The 15,781-nt window shown below is 38.0% G+C and overlaps 1 protein-coding gene across 12 annotated transcripts in view; it reads right to left on the reverse strand.

Moving 5' to 3' along the window:
* The window catches only part of ZNF518A (zinc finger protein 518A), a 92,829-nt gene extending 77,319 nt beyond the window's left edge, over positions 1 to 15,510 (reverse strand). For 9 of the 12 annotated variants that reach the window (XR_004972174.1, XR_004972171.1, XR_004972173.1 and 6 more), the window contains exons 1-3: positions 15,137 to 15,266; positions 12,646 to 12,728; positions 1,313 to 1,464 (exon numbers count right to left, since the gene is read on the reverse strand). The gene's annotated coding sequence lies outside the window, so the exon portion shown is untranslated. Of the gene's footprint in view, positions 1 to 1,312; positions 1,465 to 3,483; positions 3,810 to 12,645; positions 12,729 to 14,657; positions 14,758 to 15,136; positions 15,267 to 15,400 lie in introns of those variants that run through there. The other 3 variants (XM_036336477.1, XM_036336476.1, XM_036336479.1) reach the window with 3 other exon arrangements.
* Between the last annotated feature and the right edge of the window lie 271 nt (positions 15,511 to 15,781).

Below are 15,781 nucleotides of genomic sequence, written 5' to 3' on the forward strand. Positions count from 1 at the left end.
GGTTTATTTGCCCTCCAATTTTAAATCTGGAGAATCTATTCTGTCTTCAACTACGTTCTACCTATAGTAGTACATGAAAGCAATCAAAGATGAAGCCCTGGTAGCAAATTATACTAAGGATTGCCACCTATGAGGAAAAATATATAGCATGTTGGGGACATTTCATATAACATAACAAAGAGAAATATAATTTTAGTCTTTCAATTTATTAGCTAATGCTCTTTTCACTATAATCTAATCTCTACTCCATCAATAAGGATCACTGATTTTAAAGTATTTATTTATTTATTTAATCCTCACCCAAGAATATATCTACCTACCTATTAATTATTTTTTTTTAATCAACAACAGTGGGTATTTTTCCATTTTTAGAGAGTGGAAGGGAGGGGGAGGGGGAGACAGACAGGGAGAGGGAGAGAGAGAGAGAGCGAGCGAGAGAGAAGAGACACATCAATTGGTTGCCTCCCATACCCACCCCAACCTGAGCTGGGGATGGAGCCTGTAACTGAGGTTTGCACCCTTGACCTGGAATCAAATTTGTGACCCTTTGGGCCACAGGCTGATGTTCTAACCACTGAGAAAACCCAGCTAGAGCTTAAATCTTCTCTTTGAACTCCTGCCTTCTATATATGTACTAGAGGCCCAGTGCATGGGATTTGTGCACTGGTGGAGGTGTGTGGCCTGCAGGGATCAGCCTGCTGTGGGAGCACCGCTCATCCCGGTCAGCCAAGCAGCGCTCCCACTATGAGAATGTACTGACCACCAGGGGGCAGCTCCTGCATTGAGCGTCTACCCCCTGGTGGTCAGTGCGCATCATAGCGACTGGCTGGCCAGTCGTTCTGGTCGTTCCACCATTCAGTCACTGGGCTTTTATTACATAGGATTATTTCCTCATAAGACTTGACCAACATGTATCTTATCAAGCCTTGAAATACCACAATTTGTATAAAATATTTCTTGCAAGTAACCTGAAGAGCTTCCTACACCAAGATGGAAGCTTAAGCAATTTGATTTCCTTCCTTTCCCAATTGCCCACCGAAACACAAACCAAAAATTAAAGAATACTTAAGAAAATCCTACAAAATGGCTAGAAACTAGAAAACATTCCATACATATACAGCAAGGTGTTTGGGTAAGAAATGGTCCAGAGAAAGAAGAGTGAAAATGAATGTTGACCAACTGTCAAGCACCACTTTTAAAGAAGAGGCTTACTAGGGAGCATTCATTCAACAAATATTTAATGAGTATCTATTATGCCCTTAATTTAAAAAATAAGTAACATAATTCTGTCCACTCCCTCCCCTAAACATACCTTGGGAGAGAAAGCAAGAGCTTGAGAGGAAGATTATATGGAGTCCCCTGGGGTAACAGAAGTCTCTGCTGAGGTATGGGGAGGAAAGGATGAATCCAAAGCTTCGATCTGGGTCCAGAGGCCACGCAGAAAGTAGGGATTGCTAGCACCAGCTATTAAGAGAGAAATAAGAAGAGGAAATTATTTCTGAACAAGATACATCTTCCTGCCGAAACTGGTTTGGCTCAGTGGATAGAGGGTCAGCCTGCGGACTGAGGGGTCCCAGGTTCGATTCTAGTCAAGGGCATGTACCTGGGTTGCGGGCACATTCCCGGTGGGGGATGTGCAGGAGGCGGCTGATCGATGTTTCTCTCTCATCGATGTTTCTGACTCTCTATCTCTCTCCCTTCCTCTCTGTAAAAAATCAATAAAATATATTAAAAAAAAAAAAAGATACATCTTCCTATATTCCTGGCTATCTCCTTCTGCTTAAGACTTCTGTTCTTTCTCCACATAAGTAAATAGTTATCTCTAAGCTGTTAGAAAAATCATTACATTAATTTTCCTCCACCCTCCATCTAACCAAAAAGAAAAAGGAGTATCTTGGTTTATTGAATTCATCTCAACTATCAATGCCATCAAAAAAGATAAGTAGGCAGAAACATCATTGGATGCAGCTGTTCAACAAAGGGCAAATAAACTGAACACTCATCAAAACTTATCTTCTATTCTCCCATTCCAGCAGTGAAAACAGTACCTACAATGAAAGTTACTATAGGAAAAAGGAGAGAGTTTTTTAAAAAAAAAAAATCAAGTAATAACTAGCAATCTCATTAAGACCTAAGATAATAATAATATAGGGGGGGAAAATACTGCCATGAGAGTACAAATTAGATGGAGGAAAAATAATGATTTTGAAAACAAAAAGAAAAAAAATTACACTGAGGTTTTGGTTATTTTTAAGACTTGAATTTTCAAAATCAAAGGCTCCCCAAATGTCTGGCAAGATTACTAGTGAAAAGGAGAATATAAAACTTGGTATCTACAACTTATCTTAGTAAAATTTTTTTAGTTTAGCCAAACTGGTTTGGCTCAGTGGATAGAGCGTTGGCCTGTGGACTAAAGGGTCCCAGGTTCGATTCCGGTCAAGGGCATGTACCTTGGTTGCGGGCACATCCCCGGTGGAAGGTGTGCAGGAGGCAGCTGGTCGATGTTTCTCTCTCATCGATGTTTCTAACTCTCTATCCCACTCCCTTCCTCTCTGTAAAAAATCAATAAAATATATTAAAAAAAATTTTTTTTAGTTTAAAAGATAAAAATAAAATGTTATAAAAATAAAAGGTGGAAAGAAACAATTACCTAAAAAGGTACTCAAATTTTTATCCACAATGCCAACTTTAATCAGACAACAATATTTATCAAATATTTTACTCACAATTCTATATGCTAGAAACAATGAAATAACATTTATAGAGTTCTGAGAGAAAAGAATTAACCCAAAAAATTAACCCTATGCCCAGGTAAACTCTCATGTGTGTGGGGAAAATACAAATTTAGATATGCAAAAATTCAGAGAATATACTACATATATCTCTTTCTGAAAAAAAAAAAAAAGTATTAAGTAAATACTTCAAGGAAATTGAATTCCAATCAGAAAAAAAGAACTAAAAAAAAGAAATAATTTAAAGAAACATCTATCAAGCCGAAACCAGTTTGGCTCAGTGGATAGAGCGTCAGCTTGCGGACTGAAGGGTCCCAGGTTCGATTCCGGTCGGGGGGCATGTACCTGGGTTACGGGCACATCCCCAGTGGGGAGTGTGCAGGAGGCAGCTGATCGATGTTTCTCTCTCATCGATGTTTCTAACTCTCTGTCTCTCTCCCTTCCTCTCTGTAAAAATCAATAAAATATATTTTTTAAAAAAAAGAAAGAAACATCTATCGACAATAAAATCTACAAAATAGAAATAAATGTATTTTGTTAATACAGTTAAGAAAGCAGAAAAGACTAGAGAAGGGAAACATTTGCAACATGACAAATACAATAAGTCCTTAAAGAAAAATTAACAAGGGAAACAGAAGAGTTAACAATAGCAACAAAATTCTAGATACTGAAAAACATATAAATAAGTAGTAAAAGGACTTTGCAGACCCAAGAAAACAATACCAGACAGTGGGTAAAGCTGAGAACTAACCCATTTTACACTTTGAATCTTCAAAAGGATTAGGAACTGGCAGCACCAAGTGACTCTAAAATGGGAAAGGAGTAGAAAGCTAAAATAAAGCGAAATTTGGAAAAAGCTGCTTGAGTTGGTCAGAGACTAAGATTCCCATGCCTATTCTATGCTAGGTAACTGCTGTTCCCCCACCACAGCAGAAAATCTGGAGATTTATTCTCTACAGAGGGTAAAACAGAATCCCTGAAATAGGGGATACCAGACACAGCTGAGAGAGTGGGTACTTAAAGATAACAATCAGAGACGTTAATTGCAGCATTGTTTATAAAAATCACAAAATTAAAAATAACTAAATGTCCACCAAAAAACAAATTATAGTATTTTCATTCAATTAAATATTATTCAATTTTTACAATAATATAGTATAAATAATTTATTAATAGGAAGATATCCAAGAGGTAGTAAATGAAAAACCAGAAAACAAACGGTAGATATATCAGGTTTTACTATCTCGGGCTACAACTACTGATGAAAATAAAGAAGAGAAGGATAGACAGACATGGACTCATACTAACTCATGTAAAAAGTCAATCATACACACATAAAAATGTTTATAGTGATTGCTGGCTAGCCGTAGGTCAGTATTTCTTAAAATGTCCTTGGATCACTATGGCCTCCACACTGGCAAACTATACTTCCTTATCATAGCATAAGCAAATAACTTGTATTTGGATGTAACAAGAATTACAATCTCTTTGCTTTTAGACCACACTATTATAAAACTTCATAAAAAATGGCATGAAGCCATGAAAATTTTGAAATTCTAAAAGCAAGTGACTTCTGTGGTAAACTGAGTTTTTCCTGAACAAACTTAAAATAATAAACTTGAGCCAGTACAAAATTGATGAATGTTGACACTAATGGTGGAGAAGAAACTAAAATAAAATAGATATTACTCAGTGTTGTACTACTCATATCAACACATAGGTACCCAATCACACCACTGCAGAAAAGCTTTTAACAAAGTTAATGCTATAAACATAACACTCAGAGAATGAAGAATTATGCTATTAGATGTCACTCATCCTTTATAAATTCATGCTATAAGAGAAGTGATTTTTTTTTGTTTATTTAATAATTAATTTGTGAGCCATGATGTTACCTAAAAAACTAGGGAAGGGAACTGGCACCACCAGAATGGCAGCTATGCATGCAGTGTTGTTATACATATAAAAAGTTACATGTATTTTAAATTGAAAATAAGTGATATTCAATTAATAATATGCTTCATGATCACGGTACATTGCTAAAGGAATAAGAAATAGTGAAAATTATAACATCAGTCTATTTTTTTTCTATATACTACACAAATAGCAAGTATAATGTTGAACTTTTTGCATTAAATAAGCATACCATTCTTTTTTCTTTATCCTCACCCGAGGATATTATTCACTGATTTTCGAGGGAGAGAGAAACATCTATGTGAGAGAGAAACTTTGATCAGTTGCCTCTCATACACGCCCCGATCAGGGATCAAACCTGCAATCTAGGTATGTGCCTTGACTGGGAATTGAACCTGCAGCCTATTTGGTGTACAGGACAATGCTTCAACCAACTGAGCCACCTGGTTGGAGCTAAGCATATCATTCTTTAATGAAGTTCTGGTTGTGTTCTGACAAAATTTTATTTAGAATTCTCTTTTTTGACGCTTTAAGAGTTATTATTTCACCTGCTCTGGAATAGTTCACTAAACATGAGAATTGCCCACTTGTTAAAACTGCACAGACTGTACCAACAAAACCATGTGGAGTTTGATACTTCTGTGGAGTTAAGGCCTCACAATCTGACATATTATTCTACAGTTTCTGGGCTCTTCAAGTTTGCTAGAGTCACTTTTGGCAATTTATCGTTTCCTTAAAAATAATCAATTTCCTTCACATTTTCTAAGTATACTCCCATAATCACTTTTTATATTCTAACCTCAAATGAAAGCACAACATATAGATATATAGCAGTATCACTTAAATGTCCATGAATGGGAAAATGATTATAGAACATACATATGAAAACATTATTAAAAAGTATATGTATTGAAATTACTTAGAAAGATGCTGATTCCAAATATTTTTGTTTTTTAAAAAAGTAAGTTGCCAATTAAGGCAAGTAATGCATTTTTTAAATTAGGAGGAAAGATCTTCATTTTTATATCAAGAGGAAAGGTACATAGTGTATTTTTATGTAAACAAAGACAAATCTATAAAAAGATATCCTCCAAACTACTGAAAACAGGTTGTTGTTTTTTTAAAGGAATAACACCATGGCATAGCAAAAAACAAACCAAAACAACAGGGAGAAAATCATCAGCTCTTCAGGGTACCTTGATTGAAACCAAAAGGGTAATGTCATCACCACAAGTCTTTACATACTGAGGTCTGCCTGTGCACTCCTGCCCCTGAATTCTAGGAAATTCTGTATCCTTAAAATAATCCCCCTTTTTCAGCTTACACTATCTTAAACTAGCTTAAGCTAGTTCTCTTGTACCAAAGGCTCTTAAGACATTATGTTGATAGATCAATGTTAACTGTGTCTACTTCACAGAAAAGATAATGCTTTAAAGAGTAGTGGGACTTAAATATGTAAGAAAGGAACAAAGCTACCTGGACCAGAAAAACAGAACAAAGAAATGTTGGGCCCTAGCTGGTTTGGTTCAGTGTCAACCTTAATATAAATAGGTTCAGTCGGCATTTGGACTGAAAGGTCCCAGGTTCAATTCTGATCAAGGGCATGTACATTGGTTGCGGGCACATCACCAGTAGGAGGTGTGCAGGAAGCAGCTGATCGATGTTTCTAACTCTCTATCCCTCTCCCTTCCTCTCTGTAAAAAATCAATAAAAATATATTTTTTTAAAAAGAAAAAGAAATGTTGGAAGAAAAGCACGTTTCTCATCCAACTGGTGTTGCTCAGACGTTGAGCATCAACCTAAGAGCCAGGAGGTCACAGTTGGATTCCCAGTCAGGGCACATGCCCAGGTTTCAGGCTTAATCCTCAGTAGGGGGCATGCAGGAGGCAGTTGATCAATGATTCTTTCTCATTATTGATGTTTCTCTCTCTCTCACTTCCTCTCTGAAATCAATAAAAATATATATTGAAATTTTTTCAAAAGCATTTTTCTTACTGCACTGTAGGATCTAGATCAAAGAGAGAATGGATAATAAGGATTTAAATGAGAACAGACTACAGAGAATAGAGCTAAACTTGAAATAAAAGGAACCACTGTTAGTTCTCAAGCAGAGAGAAGTTATAAAAGCATTATTTTAGAAATATTAGAATGGTACTAAAAAATCAAGCAAGATACAGTGCAGAAAGAGTGAAAAATGAAAGTGAAAAAAATGGAGGACTAAGTGACAATCTAAATAAAAAGTGAGGATCCAGACAACTGGCAGTGTTCGCATAGATTAGGAATTCCACCATAGGTACAGAGAATTTTAAAAAGACAATTCCCAAGTAAAATGCAAGGACAAGAAAGAAATAATCTGTCCAAAGTGAAATAAAGACCACTGAATTCTGTACGGGAAGGAGAAAGATGAACTTTATCTCTCATTCGTTCTTCTGTTTGTCATTTTGTTGTGGCAGTGATGTAGGAGAATAGGCAGATTTTACTTACAATTTTGAACACCAGGTACGGGGGAGAGAGTCAACAGATTTATTGCTCCTTGATTGGGAGAACATGTAATGCATTTCCTCTCAATTTTCTGTTGAATTTTTCTCTGGCTCTACAAAAACCCTATCTCTATGGATAAAACAAATTCCATTCTCCAGGCTTCCCCATATATATGGCACTACAATTCCAAGAAAAGAAATAGTAAGTGCTAACACTCTGAGCATAGCATGTCTAACATGTTTGGAGAGTAGCAAGTTGCCAAACCCCAAAATCAAGAGTTTTCTTTTTCTTATTTCCCTATTATTCCATAAGCAATCCTGGCAATTCTATCTCCAAAATACATTTTGAATTCTTCTCTCCAATTTTGATTAAAATACTAGTCTTGCTAAGTGGCATTCCATGTTTTCCCCTTACCCATCATCATCTCCTGACTCCATTCTCCACCCAAGAGCAAAAGTAATCTTAATATAAATAGGTCAGTGTTTCCCCTGCTTAAAACTCCTTAGTGGCTTCCCAAGGAACTTCAAATAAAACTTAATCTCTTGTCAAGGCCTGCAAGAAACAGTGACATCTGGTCTGGGACCTTTCTATTCCATTTCATCTCACACCACTCTCTCCATCTGTAAATACTCCAGTAAGCTACCAAAGATAGTCTCTAGTTCCTCAAGTGCTCTTTTCCTATCTCAGGCCTTTGCACCTGCTGTTCTCTGCTTGAAATATTCTTTCTCCCATTCTTCATAAAGCTAGATCCTTCTCATCTTTTAGGTCTCAGCTCAAATGTTACTGCCTCAGTAAGGTCTCCTCCAACCTATAAATCATCCCCTCCTCAAACAGGAAAAAAATTCTCTATTTTAGTCTTTGTAATTTTTTTTTTTTTTTTGGTAATTTTTTCTGGCAATATCTTATTTATCGTCTCTACCACTGAAACAAAAGCTGCATAAGCATAAGACCCACATCTGTCATGTTCTTTGCTATATCACCAGCACCTAGCATAGTGCTGGGCTTGTGGCTAGCAGCAAATCTGTACCAGTCTTTGTTCACGTACTGGAACAAAACAGACAAAAATCCCTCCCCTCAAAGAGCTAACATTTTACTGAGTATTTAGATAATAAAGTAAATTATGTAATATATCCAAAGGTGACAAGTGCTATAGAAAAATATAAAGAATAGACTAGGCAGAACGAGAAAGTTGACATTTTAATAATCTTATTTTTTTTAATGTTATTGATTTTAGAGAGGGGGATTGAGAGAGAGAGAGAGAGAGAGAGAGAAAGAGAGAGAGAGAGAGAGAGAGAGAGAGAGAGAGAGAGAGAGAGAGAGAGAGGCTGATTTATTGTTCCGCTTATTTTATGCATTCATTTGTTGATTCTTGTACGTGCCCCAGCCGGGGAATAAACCAGCAACCTTGGTGGACAACGCTCTAACCAACTGAGCTATCCAGCCAGGGTTTGAAAGTTGCCATTTTAAATACTAAGTCAGGGAGACAATCACTTGAAAAGGTCTTATTTGAGCCAAGACCTTAAGGAGCTGAAGGAGAAATCATTCCAAGAAAAGAAATAGTAAGTGCTAACACTCTGAGGGTAGAGTGCCTAACATGTTTGGAGAGTAGCAAGACTGGAACAGAAAGCACCAGAAGAAAAGGAATACATGAAGTCAAAGAACTAACAATGGGACTAAAACAAGGCTTGATGGCCTTATTTAGTTTTACTATAAACGAAATGGGAAGCTACTGGAGCATTTGGGATAGAGAAGTAACATGAGCCAAATTATCTTGTTAAAGAGATCACTTTGGCTACTAAGTTAAGAACAGAGTATTTGGGAGGAAGCTAAGAGTAGAAGGAAGTAGACCAGCTTGGAGATTATTATACTGCAATTACCCAGGTAGAGAGGATGGTGTCTTTTTGGAGACAAATAAGGCATGATCACTCTCTATATATATTTTGAAGACAGAGTCTATGGGATTTCCTGAAAGATTAAATTTGGTATATGAAAGAAACATGTCAAGAATAATTTTGAAAGTTCTACCTTAGCAACTAGAAAAAATCAGTTGCAAATTTACTATTTGGATAGAAAGCCTGGTGGGAGTAGTAGGTTTGATAAGTACATTATCAATTGCAAATTTACTATTAGGATAAAAGCCTGGTGGGAGTAGTAGGTTTGATAAGTATACTAAGAGTTGAGTTTAACCATGAAGATTTTGAAATACCTAGTTGATAATCAAGTGGAAATGTCGAATGTGTAGCTGAGTATAAAATACAGAGGTCTAGGTGTAAGATAAAATTTTTGGAGTCACTAATGTGTCTACATTTTTCTGTGTGTATATATTTAGTATATAGAACTGAATGAAATCACCAAGGGAGAAGTAAACAGAGAAGTTCAAGGCTTGAGCCTGTACTGTAACATTTAGAGGAAACAGATGAGAAAGAACCAGCTAGCAAGACTAAAAGGAATGACCAGTGAGACTATAGGTAAGTCAGGAGATTGGATCCTGAAAGTTAAGTGGAGAAATTGTTTCCAGGATCAGGAATTGATCAACTCTGTCAAGTAGGATGAGGACTGAGAATTTACCACTGGACTTAATAATTTTCAACTCTACACTTTCTTTAATTATTCTCTGTGGTTATCAAAACCCACTTCATTAAGTCAAAATCTATTTGAAGTTATACCTCCTTTAAGAAACCTTCCTAGACTGGGCCAGCCCTAACTAATTTCCTACCTATCAAAACTCATTTAAAATCCATACTACACAAGTATGCATTCACTTACCAGTTATAGCTGTTTATATTGTACTAGAGGCCCGATGCACAAAATTCGTGCAAGAGTAGGCCTTCCTTCCCCTGGCTGCTGGCACCGAATTCCCTCTGGCACCTAGGACCCAGGCTTCCCTCGCAGCCCTGGCTTTGTCCGGAAGGTTGTCTGGAAGGACGTCCGGAAGGATGTCCAGTCTAATTAGCACATTGCGCTTGTATTATTATAGATTTCACATATATTAATCTGGATACCTCGACTAAACTATAAGCACTTTGAAGATCAATAACTTATTCCTAGATATTACTAAGCACAGCACTGGTTATTCTCAACACATGCTTGTTGATTTGTGTAACTTAAGTATACAAAAATGTACTATATTAGAGGAAGTCTACCATCCACTCAGCCTAGTATGTATATTCCTTACTAACCAGGCAGTTGCATATACTTGTACATAGTAGACAATAATTATTAGGTTGATCAAAGGAAGGACTGCATGCCTGCATAAGTGATGAATGAATAAAGGCATCTTTTGTAAGGTGGAGGAAAAGGGCAAATTGTAGATGGATGTAAATGATTAACTTGAAGTTACAGGTCATAAATTCATTCTGCAGCAATCCAATTAAAACTAATTTATATACAGAATTTTAGCCCAAGGGACTGGGAAGGACACCAGGATAGCACCCAACATTAAAAGGTAAACACTGATATCTCATAGCCATAGTCCCTAACTGAAATTAGCACTATTTCATCCATCTTCCATTTCTATATGGCTCCACTTTTTCGTACTACAGATGAGGTTCTCATACATGTAGGAATGTCACTATCACCCTCCCAAATTAACAACTTTAGAGAGAAGAGAGCATTTTTCTCCTTGCGCTCATGTAACAACCTCAAAGGATTCTGATTTGGTCTGTAGGCAATCACTGTTACAACAGGAATGAATAGGCTTGGGTTATAAAACTACAAGACTGGCTGATAGCCCACCAACCACTCACAATAGGAAAGAGATGGTTTCCCAAAATGATGATATCCTGAGTTGACAAAAACTGTAGATAGATATAGATAGATAGATAGATAGATCGATCTTCTACTACACAAAACCTCCAACAACCCAATTTTAATTGGTGCCGATTTTACATTTTGAAATTTGACTTTTAAAAGCCAGTATTTGTTTTCAGCTTTGGCTATGACCATTTCTTGAAATGAGACCCAGGTGAAACCCACTTAATTTTCTTAAGCTTCAAAGTTTCAAGTCACGCACCTTCATTCTAATATTCACGCAGTCATACCAATTACAATTTTAAATTTTTAGTTTCTTTGCTCTGTTTTTGAAGGTGGACTAATCCAAATCATTTTGGTCAGTCATTGTATAGTAGCCTCTTGTTTACTTCATTATATTTGAAATTTTCATCCTTTTTTTTTCCCAATCCTCACCAGAGGATGTGTCGTTGTGGGTTTTTGTTTTAGTTTTTTATTGATTTGAGAGAAAGAGGCAAGGAGAGAGAATAACATTGATCGGTCGTGTCCTGTACACTCCCCGACTGGGGATTGATCCCGAAGCCTGGATATGTGCCCTGACCAGAATCGAACCCACCCCCCTTTGGTGCATGGGACAATGCTCCAACAAACTGAGCCACCCCGCCAGGGCTGAAGCTTTCATTCTTCATCATATTCCTTTTTCTGAGTAGTTTGGATCAATCGTAGCAAAGAAAATTCTTAGCACTCTGCACTTATTGTCTCTATTCCTGATTAACACAGTAGCCATGTGAATTTCATGTGGTAAGAGGTTAGACAAACATTATGTAGAAAGAAATTATGTAGGTAAATGAACATAAATGATAACCTGGTATCTCAATTCAGCTCTGTTACTCTCTACTCAGGGTATTTGCTAGAATTAACTTATAATAAAGTTAAAAATTCATGCTTTGTGGAAATGACTCTGAAAAGAAAGACATCTACGGTAAAGTTCATGGAACTAAAGTAATAAGTTAGTATTGTCTACTTCAGCCATTTTAGTAATTACATACATACTCTTAATCCTAATTTAGGGTTATACTTAAGTGTACATTTATTGCATTTGGTGAGGGGAATTATGACACTGTGATATCACAAGAACAAACAGCAAGAGACTCATGTTTAAAGACAGTTGTATTTCTCGTTTTTGTTTTGTTGTAGTGGGTTTTTTATAAGGCTACAATATTTTCCACTGAGTTTTAAAAGATTTCCTTAGAATATCATGGATCTGTCGGCAGATTTTTCCCATTCTTTTTGTCCACACAAAGATATTCAGATGATTGTCTCCAGGAAACCAGTCATAACTCTATAGTGATTCCCAAGTCCCTTTTCTGACTCATAATGTAGATGCCATTAATCATACTCGACAATCTTTCTTCAGATGCATTACTTTGCGCTAACTACAGAAAACCACATTCTCCTAGCCATCTATATAGCTTCAAAACATCTTCCTAACATATTTATCATCATCATTTATTACTCAAAAGCTCTTAATGCCATCGTTATATTTAGAAGGATAATATGGTTAAAATCATCTTTAGATCTCTAATGAAATGCTAAATAATAAACAATAACACAAAAAACTACTTTTTCTGCTCATATTAAAATGAAAAACCCTGTATAATATTTAAGCCAAAAATAAAATTGTAACTTATGGAAACTCACAAATACATAACTATATTATTTTGTCTAAGATTAAAACATATTAACTTACTACTTAATAGACTATATAATACTTGAATCTTTACCATACCTCTTTCTTCAAGGAACAAAAGGCACACAATTTAATGCCTGGACAAAGCCATAATCAGGAACAGTGATCACAAGAGATGATATCTGGAAATAAAGATGAAGATTTTAAAACTATGACTGCAAAAACTATTAGTAAAATATTTTATACTGTCAATTCAATTATGCTTCTATTCAACTTAAGTATATAAATTTAGAAGAAAAATAAACTTCTCTGCACTTACACAAATAACCTATCATATCTACCCACTGACAATGTCATGAATTTACAAAAGTCAGAAAATTCAAAGCTTAAAGGGAAGCTTAGAATCAAACTAATTCAATATCCTCATTTATTACAAGATAGGGAAAATGGGTCTTGCACAAAGTCACAAAGCTAGAACTAAAATTTGGATCTAATTCCAATCCTGCTATCCTACCACAATGCTATCTCTTAATACACACTTCTGGTCTCTAACACCCCATGAAAATTGCTCACTGCATGAAGCCAATACACCAGATACAGAGCTAATATATTCATAGCCTACACACCTGGGATCAGATAATTAATAAAAATTTCAACTTCATTAAAAATGTTTCTTCTGTGTATAGTGCTCTGCCAAAAAACTTCTAGGAGGGTACCTAAAGGAAACTGGGCAAGACTCAAGTATTTTATCATTAAAAAACAGAAAGTTGTATTACGTGATCTAAAGTGCACAATGCTTCAATAACAACAGCTCCAAACAGAAAAGTAAACAATGAAAGTACATTAAAGGGCATGTGTAAAATATATTTTAAAGTCAACCTGTCTGTACATTTATACTAAAATATATTCTCTCTGGTATGTCTCAAAATATAAAAACCTTTGTCATCACATTTACCAGAGAGGATAGGATAGGACAGGACAGGATTTGAAGTGTAATGATTAAAAACCTCAAGCATTTAAAAAGCTCACATGCTATCAATGTGCACAGTAGGTATCCATTGTGGTTACTGTCCTTTAATTCTTCCATAAAACCAGATATAAAGTGCTCTGAATGGATGTTTATGCTTACTTTGATGGCAACTATAAGGAACAATTTGATTGTGCAAAACAGGTTGTTAGATACCTGTATTTTATCCCTTTCTCCCCTTTTGTTAATAATTTTTTAGAGTATGGGCTCATATTATTTATGAGAATTTTAACAAAAATTAACATGACCTACCATGCTTACCCTTCACTATGAAATGCAATATCTTAAAAATGTTAACACAATGCAATGTCTTTATGAGTCTTTATGAGTTTCGGAAGAATAGTTCTGCTGAAAGACAATGAATCCACTTCTATTGGTTAGCAATTAAATTATGAAAAATGTTAGGGTATTTCACTCAACCAATCGTAATGGTTTCTATCTATTCAACCCGAGGATAATAACATCAAAGTACAGTCAAATCAGATCTCTTGCTGCATAAAAACCAATTCAACAATATCAGTAAACAGTTGCTCAAGTTCATAAAATTCATAACCTAGTGGTGTCTTCATGTTTAATCATCAAAGTTCAACATTAACACTTCCTTAAACATTGACTATTTTTGTAGGGTTTTTTAAGCTTTTGATAAATACCTCACAAACACTAAATGCCTCCAAATTTAAACCTAAATGAAAACCGAACCTTAACTTTTGCATTTTTAACCTCAAAGCTACCATGTCTGTTTTGTTGGTCTATTTAAGAGTTAGGACATTTTACCTCATATGCACTAACCCTGTATATTTTCAATTACTGTAGCCATCTAGGAAGAGACTATCTACTTGACAATGAAGACACCATGTTAAGAAGAGACTCAAAATGGACCCTACAAGTGAGAAAACCAGTTACAAAGAAATCCGTCTGCCACTGGGTGTGACTGAGGTTTGCAGGGAAGAGCGCCTTTGGCCAACTCCGAGGAGAACGCGCGCCACGGGACTGAGCATTTCCGCAAGAAAAGACCTCAAATACACAGACTGGACCCACAGTGGGGCCGCCGTCGAGTTGGGGTGCTGTGGGGCTGCGAACCTACAGCTCGGGAGGTGCGGTCCGAGGTACCCCAGCGTCTCCACCGGCGCCGGAGCGCGCCGAGCGGGTGCTTCGAGCGCCGCGCGCCCCGCTCTGCCCCAAACACCGCGCCCGATCCGCCCCTTCCTCCCGGATCCGCTGCCCCTCGGGCGCGCGGAGGCACACGGTGTCGCACGCCGCTCCAGCTCCTGGGCAGCGGGGAAGCGAACGCGCGGGCGGAAAACACGCACGGCTACGGTTAGCGCCGGCCGCCTGCAGGGGAACCAACTGAGAGAACCAACTTCCCCAGAAAAACTTTGCAGCAAGTTAGGCGAAAGCACTGAATGGCCGGGACTATTTAACAGGCGCTTCCTATCTTGGGGCGGCTCCCCAGCCGGTTCGAGGTGCCCTGGCGCCTCACAAACTCGCCCTTTGCCCCCTGACTGTCCCTTCAGTAGCCTCGGCATCCTATCAAGTCTGGGCGGCCCCGCTCACAGGGAATACCTGTCGTGGTCCCCATTGCCTGCGAGTCCCTGATGGCGGCCATTACACTTCCATCCGGGTATTGCCGAAAGCAGAGCGCCGCGCCACCAGGAGCGCCTGCTGTGGCGGATGGATCCGCGCCGCACCTGGAGCCAGCGGAAGAGGACGGAGGCCGGCAGGGCCCGCGCGGAGCCTGGCGGGACTAGGCCATTGAGCTGGGGTGGCCGCCGACCCCCCAAGTGGCGCGGCTCGCCGCGGTAGTGACGGATCCCCCCTCCTGCTCACCAGTAGCTGGAGAGATCCTACTCCCAATGGGACGAGAGCCAAGCCTCCACCAGAAGCAGGAACTGTCGTACTGGCAAGCCCTGGCTGACTGGGAAGGGTCTCAATCCCGAGGTTTAATCATTTCCGGCTTTGAAAATGGCGTCTCCCCGCCCCTTGTTTCTGAGAGGCAGGTTTTTGCGGCCTTTGCAGCCCGTGTCAGCGAAGGAAGATGCTACAAGCGGCTGTGGAAGACATACTGAACTCCAAACATGTACACATTTAATACCTGATCTGAAAACTATCGAAAGTATCCCTCCGCTTGACGACGGGGCTAGACAAAGAGGTCAATACCGTGACTGGGTTTCCCTCCCAAGGAACAGAATGGCTCCTGGTCTCTCTTTT

Source organism: Myotis myotis, unplaced genomic scaffold (genome assembly GCF_014108235.1).
Source record: "Myotis myotis isolate mMyoMyo1 unplaced genomic scaffold, mMyoMyo1.p scaffold_m19_p_15, whole genome shotgun sequence".
NCBI lineage: Eukaryota > Metazoa > Chordata > Mammalia > Chiroptera > Vespertilionidae > Myotis > Myotis myotis.